Source organism: Sus scrofa, chromosome 5 (genome assembly GCF_054392235.1).
Source record: "Sus scrofa isolate SSC_HxYL_T2T_F1_AM1 chromosome 5, Sscrofa_HxYL_maternal_Yorkshire_Landrace_v2.0, whole genome shotgun sequence".
Lineage (NCBI taxonomy): Eukaryota > Metazoa > Chordata > Mammalia > Artiodactyla > Suidae > Sus > Sus scrofa.
Genome location: NC_139387.1, coordinates 16,745,955 through 16,764,175, shown reverse-complemented (window position 1 = coordinate 16,764,175; position 18,221 = coordinate 16,745,955).

Sequence of the window (18,221 nt, the reverse complement as noted above, 5' to 3'; positions counted from 1 at the left end):
CCATTAACCCTGCTAGTTCTTTTTCCTTTACTTTCTTTTTTTTTTTTTTTGCTTTTAGGGCCGCACTAGCGGCATATGAAGGTTCCCAGGCTAGGTGTTGAATTGGAGCTGCAGCTGCCGGCCTGCACCACAGCCATAGCAATGCAGGATCTGAGCCACGTCTGCGACCTACACCACAGCTCACAGCAATGCCGGCTACTTAACCCACTGAGCGAGGCCAGGGATCGAACCTCTGTCCTCGTGGATCCTAGTTGGGTTCATTACCTCAAGTTCCTGGGGAGAAATGTGATGGGCTTAACTCAGTCCATGGCCATTTTCCTCCTTGGGTTAGGTGTGCATCCTTGGATCAGTCGGCTGTGGCCAGAGGGGTGGGGTCATGTGGTTTCAACATGGTGGATTAAACCACACAGAGGCTGAGAACTTTTCCCAGAAAGGGATGGTAGGCAATCTGACCCTCCTATTCTGCCCTTCCATTCAATTCTAAAATTGTCTTGGCATTGTCTTCCGAGGCACTGCAGGTATTATTGCCTGCCTTCCTCCTGCTGAGCTAGGCTGTAGGCATGGGAACCTCCACTGGCAAGCCCAGCCTGCCCAGCCTGCCCAGCCCTGAAATCAATCTACACAAAGTCAGCAGGACATAGAGGATCCTGTGTCTGCCAGTAGGTGGGGTCAGGAAATTAATCTGGCAGCCACCTGGGGCAAGTGTCTGAATGTCACCTTGCTGGTCTCCCTCCACCTCTCACTAGGCCTTTCTGATGACATTCCTGCCTGGTTCTTGGGATGGTACCCCAGTTTTTTTAAATTTATTTTTAATTTTTTTTGTTGTCTTTTTGCCATTTCTTGGGCTGCTCCCATGGCATATGGAGGTTCCCAGGCTAGGGGTCGAGTCAGCTGTAGCCGCCGGCCTATGCCAGAGCCATAGCAACACAGGATCCAAGCTGCGTCGTTGACCTACACCACAGCTCACGGCAACGCCGGATCCTTAACCCAATGAGCAAGGCCAGGGATCGAACCCACAACCTCATGGTTCCTAGTTGGATTCGTTAACCACTGAGCCACGACGGGAACTCTGGTACCCCAGTTTTAATGATGCTGTTAGAGCCCTTCAGTAACCTAGATCGTTTGCCCACCACTTCCTCCCCACCTCCTGGGGCCCTAACCTCTGGCCGAGGTCCTACCCTAATTAAATCTAAGGTTCTGAAGCACAAGCTCCTTGTGCCACCACCCACCCACCCACCAGCTGACTGTTGGGGAACCTCTGAAGCTGGGGTGACCCTTCAGACTTGTCTCAAGTTTGGGCAAAAGGGGCTAAGCCTTTTAATCCTGTGGAGACAAGTTACCCCTGCAGGGTCCCCTGAGAAGGGGGACCATCCTTGAGCGAGGCCGCTCTTCAGGAGAAAGGAGCAGTTTCTCAAAGGGCTGATGAGGAGGGAGCTCAGCCAACAAAACTCCCAGCAGCCGAGCGAAGACGAAAAAAGAAATGGCCACAATATTTTATTTATTTATTTATTTATTTATGTCTTTTTAGGGCTGCACCTGCAGCATTAGGAGCTTCCCAGGCTAGGAGTCAAATTGGAGCTACAGCTGCCCTTAATCCCCTGAGCGAGGCCAGGGATTGAACCCATGTCCTCATGGATCCTAGTTGGATTCGTTAACTGCTGAGCCATGATGGGAACTCTAGCCTGAATGTTTTAATCGATCCAGTCATTAAGAAGTGGTGTCTGTTTCTCCTGCCCCTTGGCTTTGGCTTGGCCTCATGACAGGCTGGCCAATGAGACAAGCAGCACACCTGATACAAGCCGTTTTTTTTTTTTTTGTCTTTTTCTAGGGCCACACCCATGGCTTCTGGAATTTCCCAGGCTAGGGGTCTAATTGGAACTGTAGCTGCTGGCCTATGCCAGAGCCATAGCAACTCAGGATCCGAGCCTCGTCTGCGACCTACACCACAGCTCATAGCAACGTTGGATCCTTAACCCACTGAGGGAGGCCAGGGATCGAACCCGCAACCTCATGGATGCTAGTCGGATTTGTTAACCACTGTGCCACGATGGGAACTCCCGTGATGCAAGTCTCGAATAGGGCTTGTCCACTGGGCTGGCTTCTTCTCTTGCTGCCGAGAGCCCTTCCTCTGGCATGTGGAGAGGCCCAGGCTGACCTCCCGAGAGGACAGATGCTCCACTCAGCCCAGGTAAGTCCCAGACCCGTGACTGCAGCATCCGAGCCCATCCAGACCTGGCCAGAGGCCCAGATGAACCACCTCGCCGACCCACGGGATCAGGGTAAATAATAAGAACTCCTGATTTTCAGTCACTAAGTTTTAGGGGTCATTTGTTACACAGCAAACATTTGCTGTGGAGAAGGCCAGCATGAACCTGACACTTGGTCTGTGCAAATGGGGAAAATGTTTTGGGATTTGGAAAATGTACATGGTTTTCTCTCTCTCTCTCCCAGGTTTCTAGATTTCGAATAAAACTCTAGCCAAACCCATGTGTATTTCAGGGCCTTTACAAAGCACTCTTTTAGTTACCTTCCCCAGCTCAGAAAAGGGAATAAAAAGGCCTTTACCGTTCATGCTTGCTAAAGAAAAATAACATGCTTTTGGAGCTACCAGTCTGAATGAACAGAAAACACAATTATGACTGGAAAAAACCAAGGGCTATTATTTGATCATAAATGTTCTGAAGATAGCAGTCTGCTGATTCTTGGTTGAACTAAGTTTTTAGAGGAGGCTTTCAGAACCTGACACTGTGAATTAAGTGGAAATGTGCTAAAATGAAAAAGAAAGATCAAATCAAAAGAAAACTCTAATCAAGCACTTTCCAGTTGCTTACGGGAAAAATGTTTTCATAGTACGTATTTCTTGGCACTTGTGGATGTTTGTTGAATGAATAAATGAATACATGAATGGCAGGAGGATGTGCTACTGTGTTTGAGAAGTATGCTCTCCTGCTGCCCTGGCTTTGAGATCTTGGAGGGATCAAGTTGGCATGAAAATAGAGGAGTTGGATTCAGTAATCTTCAGAATTTCTCTTCCCCGACCCCATAAATTTCCACTCAAATTCTAGGGCCACAACTTCCGTAGGCGTGTCTATCCCCTCTCTGGTCCTCGATTCTTTCTGAAAACAAAGGTTGGGTCTTCTAGAAAGCCTAGATTTTGGGATTCTCCGTGGGGTAGTGGAATGCACAGGATAAAAACTGATCTGGGCTTTCTGTCCTTACTCAGCCTCTCACCAGCTGTGTGCAAGACGGGGGCAAATTATTCAAACACCATAAAACAAATGATTCCAACACTCAGTGCCTCCGTTTCCAAAACTGTATAATGGGTCAATGACACTACTTGTAGGGTTGTTGGGAGAATGAGGGATAATATATGCACAGTGTCTGGAGCGTACGTGCTAAAGAGCTGGACATTATTTTTCAAGGGGTACGTTCTAGAATAGGCAGAATAAAATTTGTATATTCTAATGGAATTTGTGAAATCTGGGGTTTCGGATTTTATGCATGATTGTCATGTATGGGGGAAACCCCTCGGTGCCATTTGGGGTTAGAACTCTTAAGGTTTTCCTTCCGACTTGTCCCCCCTCCAACCCCCTTGGGGAAAGTCGCAATTCTCAAGCTGCTCCTCCGAATGGCAGTTGCTTCTTATTCCATATGTTTCTCATTCCAAAATCTTGTTTTGAATATTTGCAGCTACCAAGCACAAACTCTGGTCGACTAGGTTTGGCCTTATAATTTTTTTTTTTCTCTTTTGCACATTTCAGATGCCTGCCTTTGGGTTTTGCATTATTCTGTGGTTTCCCAGTCTTTCGCCCCACCCTTTAATTGCTCCACCAGCACTTAGTCTCAGCTGCCTGCCAAGGCTGTCTCCCCCCGCCCACCCCCCAATGCTTTTCCTAATATTCCCCCCCACCACCCCGGTTCTCCCCAAGGGCCGGTCCTTAATCCAACAAGCTCTCCAATGCTTTGCAAAATTGAAAGTCCTCTGTTTATGCTGCCCCCTCCCCTCGACGTTCGAGGCAGTTATCTCACGCGGGCTCCCATTTCCTGCTCTTATTCTTGGCTCCCTGCCAGCCATCACACAGGCGCATGAAATCCTGCCTTTCCTCGCAGAAGGGAAAGGCTGTTTCCATTCATGGAATGCTCATTGCCCACAAGGATGCTACGCCCTCGCCACGGGCAGGGTGTCTCGGGCTTCCTGACGTGCTCAGGGCAAGGCTGGAGGGCTGTGGTCCCAAGAATTATTGACCATGATCTGGGCAAGTTGGGCTAAAGAGAACAGTGTGGGTTTTGTGGAGAGCAGGAGAGAGCGTGGACTGTCAGTTCTCACTGACCTGGATTTTGGTCCATGCGCCAGGACGGAGCCTCCGCGTGTTCCCCTGTGAAAGGGGAATCATAATTACACCCACCTCATAGCCTTCTCGTGAGGGTCATGAATACAAAGAGTTCGGCTCAGGCCCTGGAACATGGTGTTTGCTCCATAAGGATTTTATTTTCTCCCCCTCTTGTTGGTGCCTAAGCTCTTGAGGTCCGAGTCCCAGTGAGGAAGAGAGTGTCCCCTCAAAGGGGCTTATTGATGAGTGCAGCAAAGGGGATAGTATCGATTTAGGGAGGTGTGGGAGGGGGATGAGCAATGCCCTGGGGTCAGCAAGAGCCAGAAGCCGTTCCCCTTGCTGAAGGGCAAGTCAAGGGCATGAAAGCTGTGGCCAGGGTACAGGGTTAAGGCAGACTGGCACTTGGAAAGCGTGCTGGGGTCTTAGCAAACTTCCCTCATGTCCTCCCCCCTTCTCAGGATCCTAGATTTCTAATAAATCATGGGAAAATCCAAGTGGGTTTTTTTTGGCAGTGCCTGTGGTTTATGGAAGTTCCCTGGCTAGGGATCGAACTGTGCTGCAACGGCGACCCTGGACGCTGCAGTGACAACAGATCCTTAACCCATCGTGCCATGAGAGAACCCCCTTCAAGTGTCTTGTTTGTTTGTTTTGTTTTGTTTTGTTTAGGGTTGCAGCTGAGGCATATGGAGGTTCCCAGGCTAGGGGTCTAATCAGAGCTACAGCTACCTGCCTACACAACAGCCACAGCAAGGCCAGATCCGAGCCACATCTTCGACCTACACCACAGCTCACGGCAACACCGGATCCTTAACCCACTGAATGAAGCCAGGGATAGAACTCGAGTCCTTATGGATGTTCTTCGAGTTCATTACCACTGAGCCACAATGGGAACTCCCTCCTCCAAGTGCTTTTTTTTTTTTTTTTTTTTTAAATTAAAGTGTTTGGATAGGAGCTGTGTCTCAGGTAGAGGAATGCAGCCTTTGCTAAAATTTTAGCCCCCGATTCAGCAAGCATTGCTGGGAAACCTGGACAGCTGCATGTAAATCAATGAAACTAGAACACACCCTCACAACATGCATGAAAGTAAACTCAAAATGGCTGAAAGACTTAAATATAAGACAAGACACCATCAAACTCCTGGAAGAGAACATAGGCAAAACATTCTCTGACATCAACCTTGTGAATATTTTTTCAGGTCAGTCTTCCAAAGCAACAGAAATAAGAGCAAAAATAGGAGTACCTGTCGTGGCTCAGTGGTTAACAAATCCAACTAGGAACCATGAGGTTGTGGGTTCGATCCCTGGCCTCACTCAGTGGGTTAAGGATCTGGCGTTGCCGTGAGCTGTGGTGTGGGCTGCAGATGGGGCTTGGATCCTGAGTTGCTGAGGCTGTGGCGTAGGCTGGTGGCTACAGCTCCAATTAGACCCCTAGCCTGGCAACCTCCATATGCTGCGGGTGTGGCCCTAAAATGACAAAAAAAAAAAAAAAAAAAAAAAAAAAGCAAAAATAAACCAATGGGACCCAATCAAATTGACAAGCTTTTGCACAGCAAAGGAAATAAAAGAGAAAACAAAAAGACAATTTATAGAATGGGAGAAAATAGTTTCAAATGAGGCAACTGACAAGGGCTTAATCTCTAGAATATAAAAACAATTTATACAACTCAACAGCAAAAAAGCCAACAACCCAATGGAAAAATGGGCAAAAGACCTGAATAGACATTTTTCCAAGGAAGATGTGTAGATGGCCAACAAGCACATGAAAAAATGCTCAACATCGCTGATTATAAGAGAAATGCAAATCAAAACTACCACGAGATGCCACCTCACACCAGTGAGAATGGCCATCATTAATAAGTCCACAAATAACATGCTGGAGGGGGTGTGGAGAAAGGGCTCCTGCACTGTTGGTGGGAATGTAAGCTGGTACAACCACTATGGAGATCATTATGGAGATACCTTAGAAATCTATACATAGGAGTTCCTGTCGTGGCGCAGTGGTTAACGAATCCGACTAGGAACCATGAGGTTGTGGGTTCGATCCCTGCCCTTGCTCAGTGGGTTAACGATCTGGCATTGCCGTGAGCTGTGGTGTAGGTCCCAGACGTGGCTCGGATCCCACAGTGCTGTGGCTCTGGCGTAGGCTGGCAGCTACAGCTCCGATTGGACCCCTAGCCTGGGAACATCCATATGCTGCAGGAACTGCCCTAGAAATGGCAAAAAGACAAAAAAAACCCCAAAAAAACCCAGAAATCTATACATAGAACTACCATGTGACCCAGCAACCCCACTCTTGGGCATATATCCAGACAAAACTTTTCTTAAAAAAGACACATGCACCCGCATGTTCATTGCAGCACTATTCACAATAGCCAAGACATGGAAACAACCCAAATGTCCATTGACAGATGATTGGATTAGGAAGATGTAGAATATATACACAATGGAATACTACTCAGCCATAAAAAAGAACGAAATAATGCCATTTGCGGCAACATAGATGGCACTAGAGACTCTCACACTGAGTAAAGTCAGAAAGAGAAAGACAAATACCATATGTTATCACTTATATCTGGAATCTAATATAAGGCACAAATGAACCTTTTCACAGAAGAGAAAATCAGGGGCTTGCAGAGTAGACTCATGGTTGCCAAGGGGGAAGGGGAGGGAGTGGGGTGGTTGGGGAGCTTGGGGTTAATAGATACAAACTATTGCCTTTGGAATAGATTAGCAATGAGATCCTGCTGTGTAGCACTTGGAACTATGTCTAGTCACTTATGATGGAGCATGACAATGTGTGAAAATAGAATGTATACATGTATGTGTAACTGGGTCACCACACTGTACAGTAGAAAAAAAAATGATATTGGGGAAATAACTATTAAAAAAAAAGAAATAAAAAAAATAAAAGGTTAAAAAAATTATAGTCCCTGAGAGAGAGAGAGCGGGGGCCTCACTGAGACCCCCTCTTTTTTTCTTTTTTTGCTTTTTAGGGCCACACCTGTGGCATATGGAGGTTCCCAGGCCAGGGGTCGAATAGGAGCTACAGTTGCCGGCCTACACCACAGCCACAGCAATGCCAGATCCAAGCTGTATCTGCAACCTACACCACAGGTCATGGTAATGCTGGATCCTTCACCCACTGATTGAGGCCAGGGATCAAACCTGCAACCTCATGGTTCCTAGTCGGATTCATTTCTGTTGCACCACAATGGGAACTCCGACCCCTGCTTTCTCTCCTGCTGCCCATGCCATCTATTGGCTGACCCCAACTGGAAACCAGAGGGTGAGATGACTGGGTGATGAAGTCCAGTCATCTTGGCCTCCTAGTTGCAGAGAAAGGCAGAGAAAGATGGAGAACGGGCCTGGAGGAGCAGAGACTCTTCTTGCCACTGGTCACTGACCAGCCAGTCACTTTGTGCAAAGAGCCCATGTTTCCTATGAGGCGGGCATAAAACTAACCTGCTATAACCCGGGGGCTATAATGAAGATCAAGTGAAAACAGGGTGCTCATTTACTGCGCAGTGAGGCCTCTCCTTCACTGGTCGCCTTTCTCTCACTCAATCCCTACAACAGAGGAGCTTTGCAATGCGGGACCAGGCTGGCCGTTGTGGCGCAGCCCATCTTTCTGTGGAGCAAGCAACTAACTCTCTGAGCCTCGGCTTCCGTTACATCGGGTTCCCCACCAGCAGATCCTGAGATGAGTGTTGGAGTGAAGTTCTTTCTTGGAGAGCTGATTCCAGGATGCATAGAGGGGCCCTTGGGAGTGAGGCCGGGAAAGGGGGTCTGGATGGACCCGGAGACTGTGTGGGACACATCCCTGGACTGTTCTCCTGCCGGGGGTGGGGCAGGGGTGAGGAGGGTACCGGGTTGTTTATCTAGCAACCCTCACTGCTCAGTGGCCGAGGTTGCTCCTGGGATTCTAATGCCCTGGCCCTTCCCAGCTGCCTGTATTTGGGCAGAGGAGACTCAAGTAGCCAGAGGGACCCAGGAGGCGACACTGGTGCCCTCTGATGAGCCAGGAAGAAATGACTGGGGGACCCGCTGCATCTGCTTTGGTTTCCTAAGTTATAGGATAAGAATGATGCCTAAATCATGGGGTGGCTGTGAAGATTAAATGATTAATGATGAAATGATGAAATGTCTGCCAAGAGCCTGGCCCAATACATAGGAAGCATTCCTAAGAAGGTGGGTAAATATTATCCCTGCCTTACAGATTGTGGCAAATGGGACTCAAAGAAGTTAGGCCATTTTTCCTAAGTCCCACAGGCAGTACTAATGTGGCCGAGTCAGGCCTGACCTCCGCCCTGCCACAGCCACCTCCGTTAATGGACTTTATGATGCTTTTGCATCATGAAGCGTGTGAAGCTCCATAAAGATAAGCGTCTCTAGCCCCAGACGTGCCACTCAGATACGGCGTAAATGGACTTGGAATCGCTTTCCTCTGAACCCTGGTTCTCAAAAGCTCAAATATGTATTTTCTTTGTCTCCTGGGGTTTTCCTGTGCCCCATCCATCCCCAGCCCCTCATTAGGGATGCCGAGGTGTCCCCACATATTTCAAGGGGTGCCAGAAAGTCTCCAGACAAAATAAAAAATGCCATAAAACGCCAAGGGCATAAAAATTCTAGACACCTTGTTCTCCATGCAATGTGTCTGTCCTTTTAAAAGCAAACATTTTGAAACGCCCTCTTTCCTCTTCTGCTGATACATGCATTAAAAACCAATAAAATGCATGTCTTTTTTTACATATATATATATTATTTTTTAATAAAATGCATATCTTTTAAAAAATTGTAGTAAAACACCCATAAGAGAATTTACCATTTGAAACCATTTTTAAATGTTGCGTGACCATCGCCACCATCCAGCTCCAGAACTCTTTCCACCTCCTACAGCTGAAACTCTGTACTCACTAAACAGTAACTCTTCATCCCCCCCACTCCCCCCCAGCAAGCACCTACCTTCTGTCTCTATGAATCTGACCACTCTAGGTACCTCTTGTAAGTGGAATCGTACCGTGTTTGTTCTTTGGTCACTGGCGTATCTCCTGTAGCAGAAAGTCTTCAGGTTTCTCCCATGTTGTAGCATCATCATTTCCTTCCCGATTAAGGCTAAATGATCTCCCATTGGATGTTTATGTCACATTGAGTTTCTCCATTCATCCACCCCGTGACACTTGGGTTGCTTCCGCTTTTGGCTATTGTGAACAATACTGCAATGAACGTGGATATACAGATATCTGACTCCTCATTTTCTTTTCTTTCTTTTTTTTTTTTTTTTTTTTTTGTCTTTCAGTCTTTTTAGGCCCGCACCTGTGGCATATGGACGTTCCCAAGCTAGGGGTCGAATCGGAGCTGTAGCCGCTGGCCGACGCCAGAGCCACAGCCACACCAGATCTGAGCTGCATCTGCAACCTACACCACAGCTCACGGCAACGCCAGATCCTTTAACCCACTGAGCAAGGCCAGGGATCAAACCTGAAACTTTATGGTTCCTCATTGGATTGTTTCCGCTGCAGCACAACGGGAACTCCTGACTCATTTTCAGTTCTTTTGGGCTATGTACCTAGAAGTGGGACTGTGGAATCATTGGTAATTCCGTATTGACCAATTTGAGGACCCTGCATACCATTTTACATTTCCACCTGCAGATCTGTTTTACCAAGGAGAAACACAGGAAAGTAACTCGTAATTGAACACTTCGTTGTGTCTCAGAATGTCCACGCTGGGGCTGGGCTGTGTGGCAACACAACACAATGACAGCATGTCTACCCCATTCCCACAAGCGCAGACCGATGTGCAGGTGTGATGCAGCCTGTGTGGTTCCTTGAGTGCACTGAATTCCAAAAAACAATAAACAAACACAGTGCCATCTCCAGTGGACTTGTTGCATTCCTTGGCTACAGTATACATTGAGGGTGTATCAGAAATGTGCAAAAAAGCACCTTGGTATTTCTATGTAAAACAAAATTGCAGTCAGACGATCATGAACCTGCTTGTTATCTACGTGCCTTTCCAGCAGGACATTTGAAAGTTGCGTGGGATGGGGATGATTTTGTATTGGGCAAAACTGTCCTCTGCTTCATCTGCTAATTTCCAACAGCAAATTCCCCCCTCCCCCACTTTGTGACCCCCCCCCAAATGCTCCTACAGATTCCCCAAATGCATCCTAGGGAGTGAGATAGAATCCCCATTTGGAAATGATCTCTCGGAGTTCCCGTTGTTGCTCAGTGGTGAACAAATCCGACTAGGAACCATGAGGTTGCGGGTTCGATCCCTGGCCTTGCTCAGTGGGTTAAGGATCCGGCGTTGCCGTGAGCTGTGGTGTAGGTTGCAGATGCGGCTCGGATCCTGCATTGCTGTGGCTTTGGTATAGGCTGGCGGCTACAGCATTGATTCGACCCCTAGCTTGGGAACCTCCATATGCTGCGGGAGCAGCCTGAGAAATGGCAAAAAGACAAAAAAAAAAAAAAAAAAAAAAAAAAGCTCTATCGAGCCCACCTAGTGTCTCAAATGTGGTAAATAAGTGATGTTTTGGTTCCTTGACAGTAGGAGAAGAGCATTTAGAAGAGCATTTAAAAGAGCATTTAAAAATATCCAAAGAAGTCAAGCTTTTGGTCACAGAACTCAGCACCTAGAATTTCTTCCACGGTTCCTTCCATCCTACAAGAGCTCTGTTGTTCTCAAAATCTGGTTTCGGTGTCCAGTCTGCGGACGAGCAGGGGCCCAGGCAGGAGCACACATAGTTTGGGTAGGACAGGGCAGAAGGAGGGCAGACTTGGGAGACGTGGTCGAGGCTGACTTTCTAAGACTGAAAGGATTAGATGTGAGGAGTGAGGCAGAGAGGACGTAGGAGGTGGCCGGGTATCTTTGCCTTCGCCTGGGTCGTGGAAAACCGACACGCCACTAACATGGACAGGGTGGGAGCATGTCATGCTTAGAGGTGGCCCCAGCGTTTGGTTGATGAAGGGCTGCCTGTGACTCTCCGCTGTGAAAGGGGGCCTGAGGGCATGATCTGGATGGAGAGGATGGCACTAAGAGACAGCTGGCTATGAATGGTTCTGAGATGTAGAGAAAGAGCACAAGGCATGGATGCAACTAGAGAGTCTCCTCCTAAGTGAAGTCAGAAAGAGGACAAATACCATATGATATCACTTATATGTGGAATCTAAAATATGGCACAAATGAACCTATCTACAAAACAGACTCCCAGACGTAGAGAACAGGCTTGTGGTTGCCAAGGGAGAGGGGAGAGGGAGTGGGATAGGCGGGGAGTTTGGGGTTAGTAGATGCAAACTGTTACACTTAGAATGGATAAGCAATGTGGCAACTACAGCCAATCGCCTGGGATAGACCTTGATAGGAAATAATATATATACATAAAAAGAATATATATATATATATATGTATGACTGAGTCACTTTGCTGTACAGCAGAAATTGGCACAACATTGTAAATCAACTACACTTTAATAATAATAGTAAAAAAAAGAGCACAAGGCATTTTGGAGAAGGAAGACTGAGACTTAGGTTTCTGTTCCACCATCCATAAGATGTGAGATTTGGGACACATCGCTGACAAGTGTCAGTTTCCCCATTTGTAAAATGGGACTAATTCCAGCTCCACCCTGCCTTCCAGGGAACTTGTGTGAGAGCATCGTATTTGTGGCTTCACTCCTTTATCCATCATCTGCTGCTCTGCTCACCTCACACCTGAAGTGTTAATAATTACCCTGTGTATCAGACAGAGTTCCCCGGAGAAGGAGAACCAATAGAATATATGTCTGCGGACACTGAGAGAGTTATTTTAGGGAATTTGGTCATGTGATTGTCGAGGCTGGCAAACCCAAAATCTGTAGGGCAGGCTAGAAACTCAGGCAGGAATTAGTGTTGCAGTTTTGAGTCTGAAACCTGTAGGGCAGCTTGGCAGGCTGAAAGCTCTGGCGGGATTTCTGCATTACAGGCTTGAGGCAGGATTTCTTTTTCGGAAAACCTCATTTTTGGTTCTTAAGCCTTCACCTGATTAGATGAGGCCCACCTTCGTTCTTAAAGGCACTTTTCTTAAAGTCCATTGATGGTAGATGTTAATCACAGCTACAAAATACCTTCGCAGCAACATCTGGACAAGTGTTGGACTAAACGATTGGGGGCCGGAGCCTGGCCGACTTGACACACATAATTTAACCCTCATGTTTTGGACACATGTGGACCCCAGACAGGAGAGGGGTAAAATCCACAACCAGGAATTGAACCCTTGGGCTCCACTCCACTTGTCCCCTAACCAAGAACATACCCCTGGCTTGCTTTGGGCCTCATATCCTTCTTTGGAAAACTATCAGCGCTCAGTCCTTCCAAAGCTCAGGAAAGAACTTTCCACGTGAAAGTTCCCCTGCCAGAACAAGTAGGGCTCAGCATCTCCTGAGCTAAGTGGGGTCCCAGTGCGGTCTCTAGTGTGTAGGATCCCGTTAAGTGGGTAGAGGTAGAGGGGCTGCCCAGAGGTGCCCTTCCTCATTGCCAAGCTCTCTGCATTTCCCTGACATCATTGCTGGGGTCTTGCCTCTCTAGACTGAAAGGTACCTGCCATTTCCCCAGAGGGTGGGGCCCTCTGCCAGCAGCTGAGCCCATGGAAAAGGCCATCTGTCAGCTGCCAGGTGGTTCCTTTTCCTCCTAGGGCCTTGGGCACCTGCTCCTTGGGACGACTTGTTTTGGCCTTTCTAGGTCAGATGCAGAGAAACTAAGGGGCCAGTGGAGAGTGTGGCTTTCCTGAAAGATGGGTCCCAGAGAGCCTGGGCCCCCTGACCTCTGTGAGCTTGCAGTTTAATTGGCCGCCCCTAGCCCCGCCCCCAACTTCCCATCCTTGCCCCAGCCACCTCCACTATCTGGGAAAATAGGCAGCTGTTATCAAGATTTTCCCCAGTTTTGAAGACATAAACTCTTGGGGCTTGCATCCAAATTTGGTCTCTGCTTCTACCTCTTGTTGCCCCAAGGAGGCTAAACATACCCCCCTCTCTGGCTTTCATAACAGTCCCTCCCACCAAATTTCAGTAGAATTTCCCCAAGACCTGGTCATGATAAGGTGGTTGAAGTGCACTTCCTGACCAGCTGAAAGCAGAGATATTTTTCATTGATTTCTTTTTTCTTTTTGTCTTTTCTAGGGCCGCACCTGCGGCATATGGAGGTTCCCAGGCTAGGGGTCTCATCGGAGCCATAGGCACTGGCCTAACGCGGGAACAGCAACGCGGTATCCGAGCCGCGTCTGTGACCTACACCACAGCTCATGGCCACGCCAGATCCTTAACCCACTGAGCAAGGCCAGGGATCGAACCCGCAATCTCATGGCTCCTAGTTGGATTCGTTAACCACTGCGCCACGATGGGAACTGCTTTCTTTGATTTCTTCATGGGCTTCTTTATTCATTTATCCCGCATGTGAAAACCTTCCAGTACAAAGCTTGCTCCAGAAAGAGCCAGCGGAAGAGGGAGTGAGGCGGTGACATGCATTTATTTGTAAGTGGCGTTTATTTGTATGTGGCGCAGTCAGGAGTATGGAGTTATGTAGGGGGGGTGAAAAAATCTGACTGTGGGCTCTGCACAAACCTGCCCTTCCCTATGGCCCCCCTGGTGGGACCCTAGGGTCGGGGACAGGTCACCTTTAAATCTCTCCCAGCCGCACAGTCAGCGTGAGCCCTACCCAGGCTGGGGGGACCGCAGTCTTTGAGGCTCACCTCTGCTGGTGCGTTGGAGGGTCTGGCAGGGGCGATGTAAATGCAAAGAGCTGCCTGGCTGGGACTCTGTGCCTCGCGGGCTTTGACTGTCTCCGCCTGGGTCACTGCCTTCTCTCTCGTCTGATGCAGTCTTCTCTTGATTCCCCTGTCTCTGGGCCAGTGATTTTGGAGCCCTAGTAGCCCCACGACCACTCTCTCCTCCTTCCCATAGTGGTTTTTTGTTTTGTTTGTTTTTTAAAGATCGCACCCATGACATATGGAGGTTCCCAGGCTAGGGGTCTCATCGGAGCTACAGCTGCCAGCCTACACCACAGCCACAGCAACGCGGGATCCGAGTCATGTCTGTGACCTACACCACAGCTCACGGCAACGGTGGATCCTTGATTCACTGAGGGAGGCCAGGGATGGAACCCACATCCTCATGGATACTAGTTCATTTTGTTTCTGAGGAGCCACAATGGGAACTCCCCCATAGTATCTTGGATGCTATTTCACTGCGAGGACTTTTCCCCTGATCAGCTCCTTGGAAGCTGCAGAGGCCCAAGCTATCTGAGGCACCTGCCTGGCCTCCTCCACACTTTCCACTCATTAACGCTTTTTCCTGGCTTCTTTTCTTTGACTCTTTTGTCCTCAGTCATAAAGGCCCCAAGGGAATGGGCTCCAGGCAGATTCCCAAGCAAGCCAGGTGTTTTCTTGCCTTTGCAGGTCCCCGCACCTGGCCTGCCCTCCCCTCTGCCTCTGCTGTCCAAAGCCCAGCGCTTCTCTCCCTGGTTGAGCTAAGCCCCCTTCTTGGAATTCCAGACCCCTTCGCTCCAGCTCCTCTATGGCATTTATAACAACAGCAACAACCAACCTCTGTCTGGCGTATACCCTATAAACCACTTCCCCATAAAGGAGTTTTTTCTTCTAACCAAGAGCTTTTGGGGATTAGCTGCCATGTATCACATATTCATATGAATGGATTTTTTGCATACATACCCCACTTAATAGTAACGCCACAAGATATGTGTTAGTCTGCCCATTATTCAGATGGAGGAACTGAGGCTCAAAGATGCCAGACCCCTTGCTCAGGTTTATCCAACCAGGAGTCAAACCCGGATCTGCCTGACCTCAAAGCTTCCTTTTTTTTTTTTTTGTCTTTTTGCCTTTTTCTAGGGCTGCTTCCTAGGGCACATGGAAGTTCCCAGGCCAGGGGTCAAATAGGAGCTGTAGTCACCAGCCTACGCCAGAGCCACAGCAACGTGGGATCTGAGCCGTGTCTGCAACCTACACCACAGCTCAAGGCAAAGCTGGATCCTCAACCCACTGAGCAAGGCCAGGGATCGAACCCGCAACCTCATGGCTCCTAGTCAGATTCGTTAACCACTGCGCCATGAAGGGAACTCCTGACCTCAAAGCTTCCTTATCCACCACAGCATATGGCCCGTGGTTGAGGGCACACTGCTCTCTGTATCTCTGTTTATAGACTTGGCAATGAGGCTGGGTGAGGAGGGGGAAATTGCTCAAGAAGACAGATATAGGACTCCGGTCCAGGTCCTCTGATTCCAAGTCCCAGACATCTCCCTGTACACTGCTGCTACTCCCGGCTCGTTATCCTGCTGGATAGTCACTGATGCTCACGACTAACCTCCTCCTCTTGATGCAAGCAACGTGGGGGTGAGATCAGTGTTGGATTCACCCGGGTGGATTCCCACGTTGCCAAAACCAGTCGCTGACATCGGGGCACCTGATCCATGTTATGTGGGCAGTTGAGTGGAAGATGTAAGATCCACTGGTGGGAAGGGATGGGAATGGAGGTGAGAATATCCTGGAGGATAAATTCCTGTGCCAGGTGGACCAACCTACTTGGGATTCCATGCTTGGAAATGCTCAGGACAGACCTGCGTAAGGAACTGGGCTCTTCTTGGTGCAGACAGATTGGGAAAGCAAACCTTGTTCTCTTCATGGCTTTGCCAGGACATCTCATGGGAGATGGTGGGCGATGGGCAAGAATCCTAGAGCCTGGGACCTTCACCCTCAAGAGTGGTGCAGGGGGGGCTCCCTGGGCCCCTCACTAGCTCCTGGGGTACACACTGAGAGATCCAGCCTTTGCTTGGAACTTGGATGTTTTCTTTTCGTGGTACTGTGTTCGTTCCGTGTATCCAGGAATTAAGAATAATACGTACTGATGGTTCCACTGAAGGAGAAAAGGGCCCTTGGATGATGGGAGCTGCAAATGGGGTCAGTTCAGATTCTCTGAGAAACAAACATGAGATGTACAAGGACTTAACAGGGAGTAATAGCTACATGGGACAAAAGATGAGGGAGCAAGCGTGTGTGGGGCCTGCAGACTACATTGTGGGTCTGACACCTGCGACCCAAGGGCAGGAAGGAAGGAGGGCTGGGGAGGAAGAGCCTCAGATGGCAGTGCAGGCTGATGGGGCGTGACCAGCAGAGTTGGCCTTGGAGGAGTCCTGCAGTGGGCAGGCATGGCCGGGCTCCTGGGCACCCCTTGTGCTCAGTCACTGGTGGGGTGAACTCTGGAAAGGGCATGGCTTCAGTGCACACGCCGCAGTCACGACAGCTGGAAGCTGTCAGTCTGCTGTGCTCCCTGCCAGGGGCACCTGTACGAGTGACTCAGACATGAGGCCAATGCTTTGGACCTGGAAAGATACACCTTTCTGGTTATGTGGCCACAGGGAAGCAAATGAGTTTTTTTAGGTTCGTTTATTTACCTTTGGCTGAAAGATGGATGAAATGAGGTAATGTATGTAAGAGGCCGGTCATGTTTCAGTTACTCAAAAACTGTTATCTTTCCTTCAGGGAGGCAGTATAAAATAACAGTTAACAGGGTGGCTACCCCTGGATTCAAATACTGTTTCTGCTACTTGTTAGCTGTGTGATCTTGGACAAGTTACCTAACTCCTCTGGGATTCAGTTATCGCCTCTGAAAAGCAGGTTGTTGGGGTTATGAATTTTTCAGTGTAAAGGAAGCAGATCATAATAGCGGTTATTATTTGCCTGAACCCTGGCGTCAGGCATCACTCGTAAAGGGCTATTCGTGGCAATGGCCTGCAGAGGGCAGCATTCCCGCACCAATGTCTCCGCTCTGGGCTGATATAATTCTGCCTTTCCCGTTGAGGGCAGGAAAAATCAAGGTCCACAAAGAGCAGCGGAGTGACCCAATGACAGAATGGACCAGAAAAGATGCAGGGGCCCAGGAGAGTGGGCAGAACTTAAAAAATATTATTTATTGGTGAAAGGCTGCAGTGAAAGAGAATGGAATAACACCAAGACCTGAACATTAAAAGCTCATGCGCAATTTCAGGTGAGCACGCAAAACAAAAGCATCCTATTGAAAACGACATTTCTGCTGTCCTTGAATGTACCTCGGGGCCCCTGGAGTCTGGTGACCTGGGTTCTAGTTTGTGTGTATCACTTGTGCCAGAGATCAAGACACTCTTTGAAAACGTTGGGAATGCAACTTAAGAATCAATGATCCAGAGTTGACTGTGTTGAAAGCCTAGCAGCTTTGGATGAACAGGACATCTGCTATCTGATGCCATCTCAGTTCCTAAGTAGCTGGGTGGCTTGAAGCACCACTGGGACATCTATCTATCATCACATCTTCTGAACAGTCAGGAGCAAAGGGCTGGGCCGGGGATTGTCATCAGTCCACGTTCCCTGTCACATCCTGGGCAAAGTCCATCTTGATTTGCCCCGTGTTATCCTACAGGGCCTTCTTCTAGTTTCTCTAGCATCTTGGTTAACGGGGGACAACTTCCTGCCCCTCCCAGCGTGCCTGACTGATGGTAACCATTACTATCTGGCCTCTTAGACGTCTCTGAAACCATTACTAACTATCATTAAACACAGAATGGAGCCTTGCTCCATGTACAAAAACAACGTTTTGTTTTATGTTGTTTTCAACCTAAATGCTTAAATCCCTCCTCATCCTGTGCAAAGCATCCCACGCTTTGCCCTTTTCGCTTAACCCCACACCTTCGAGAATTTCCTACGCAGTGCATAAAAACTGACCTTGTTTTTATAAGGACCCGATGGTAATCCAGTGTATGGATGTGCCAGAGTTAATTACAGAAATCTCCGCCGGATGGACATTTAGACTCTTTTTAGTTTCCCCCTTTCGAAAGCAGTCATGCAAGATCATCCTGTGTGTTTCATCCATATC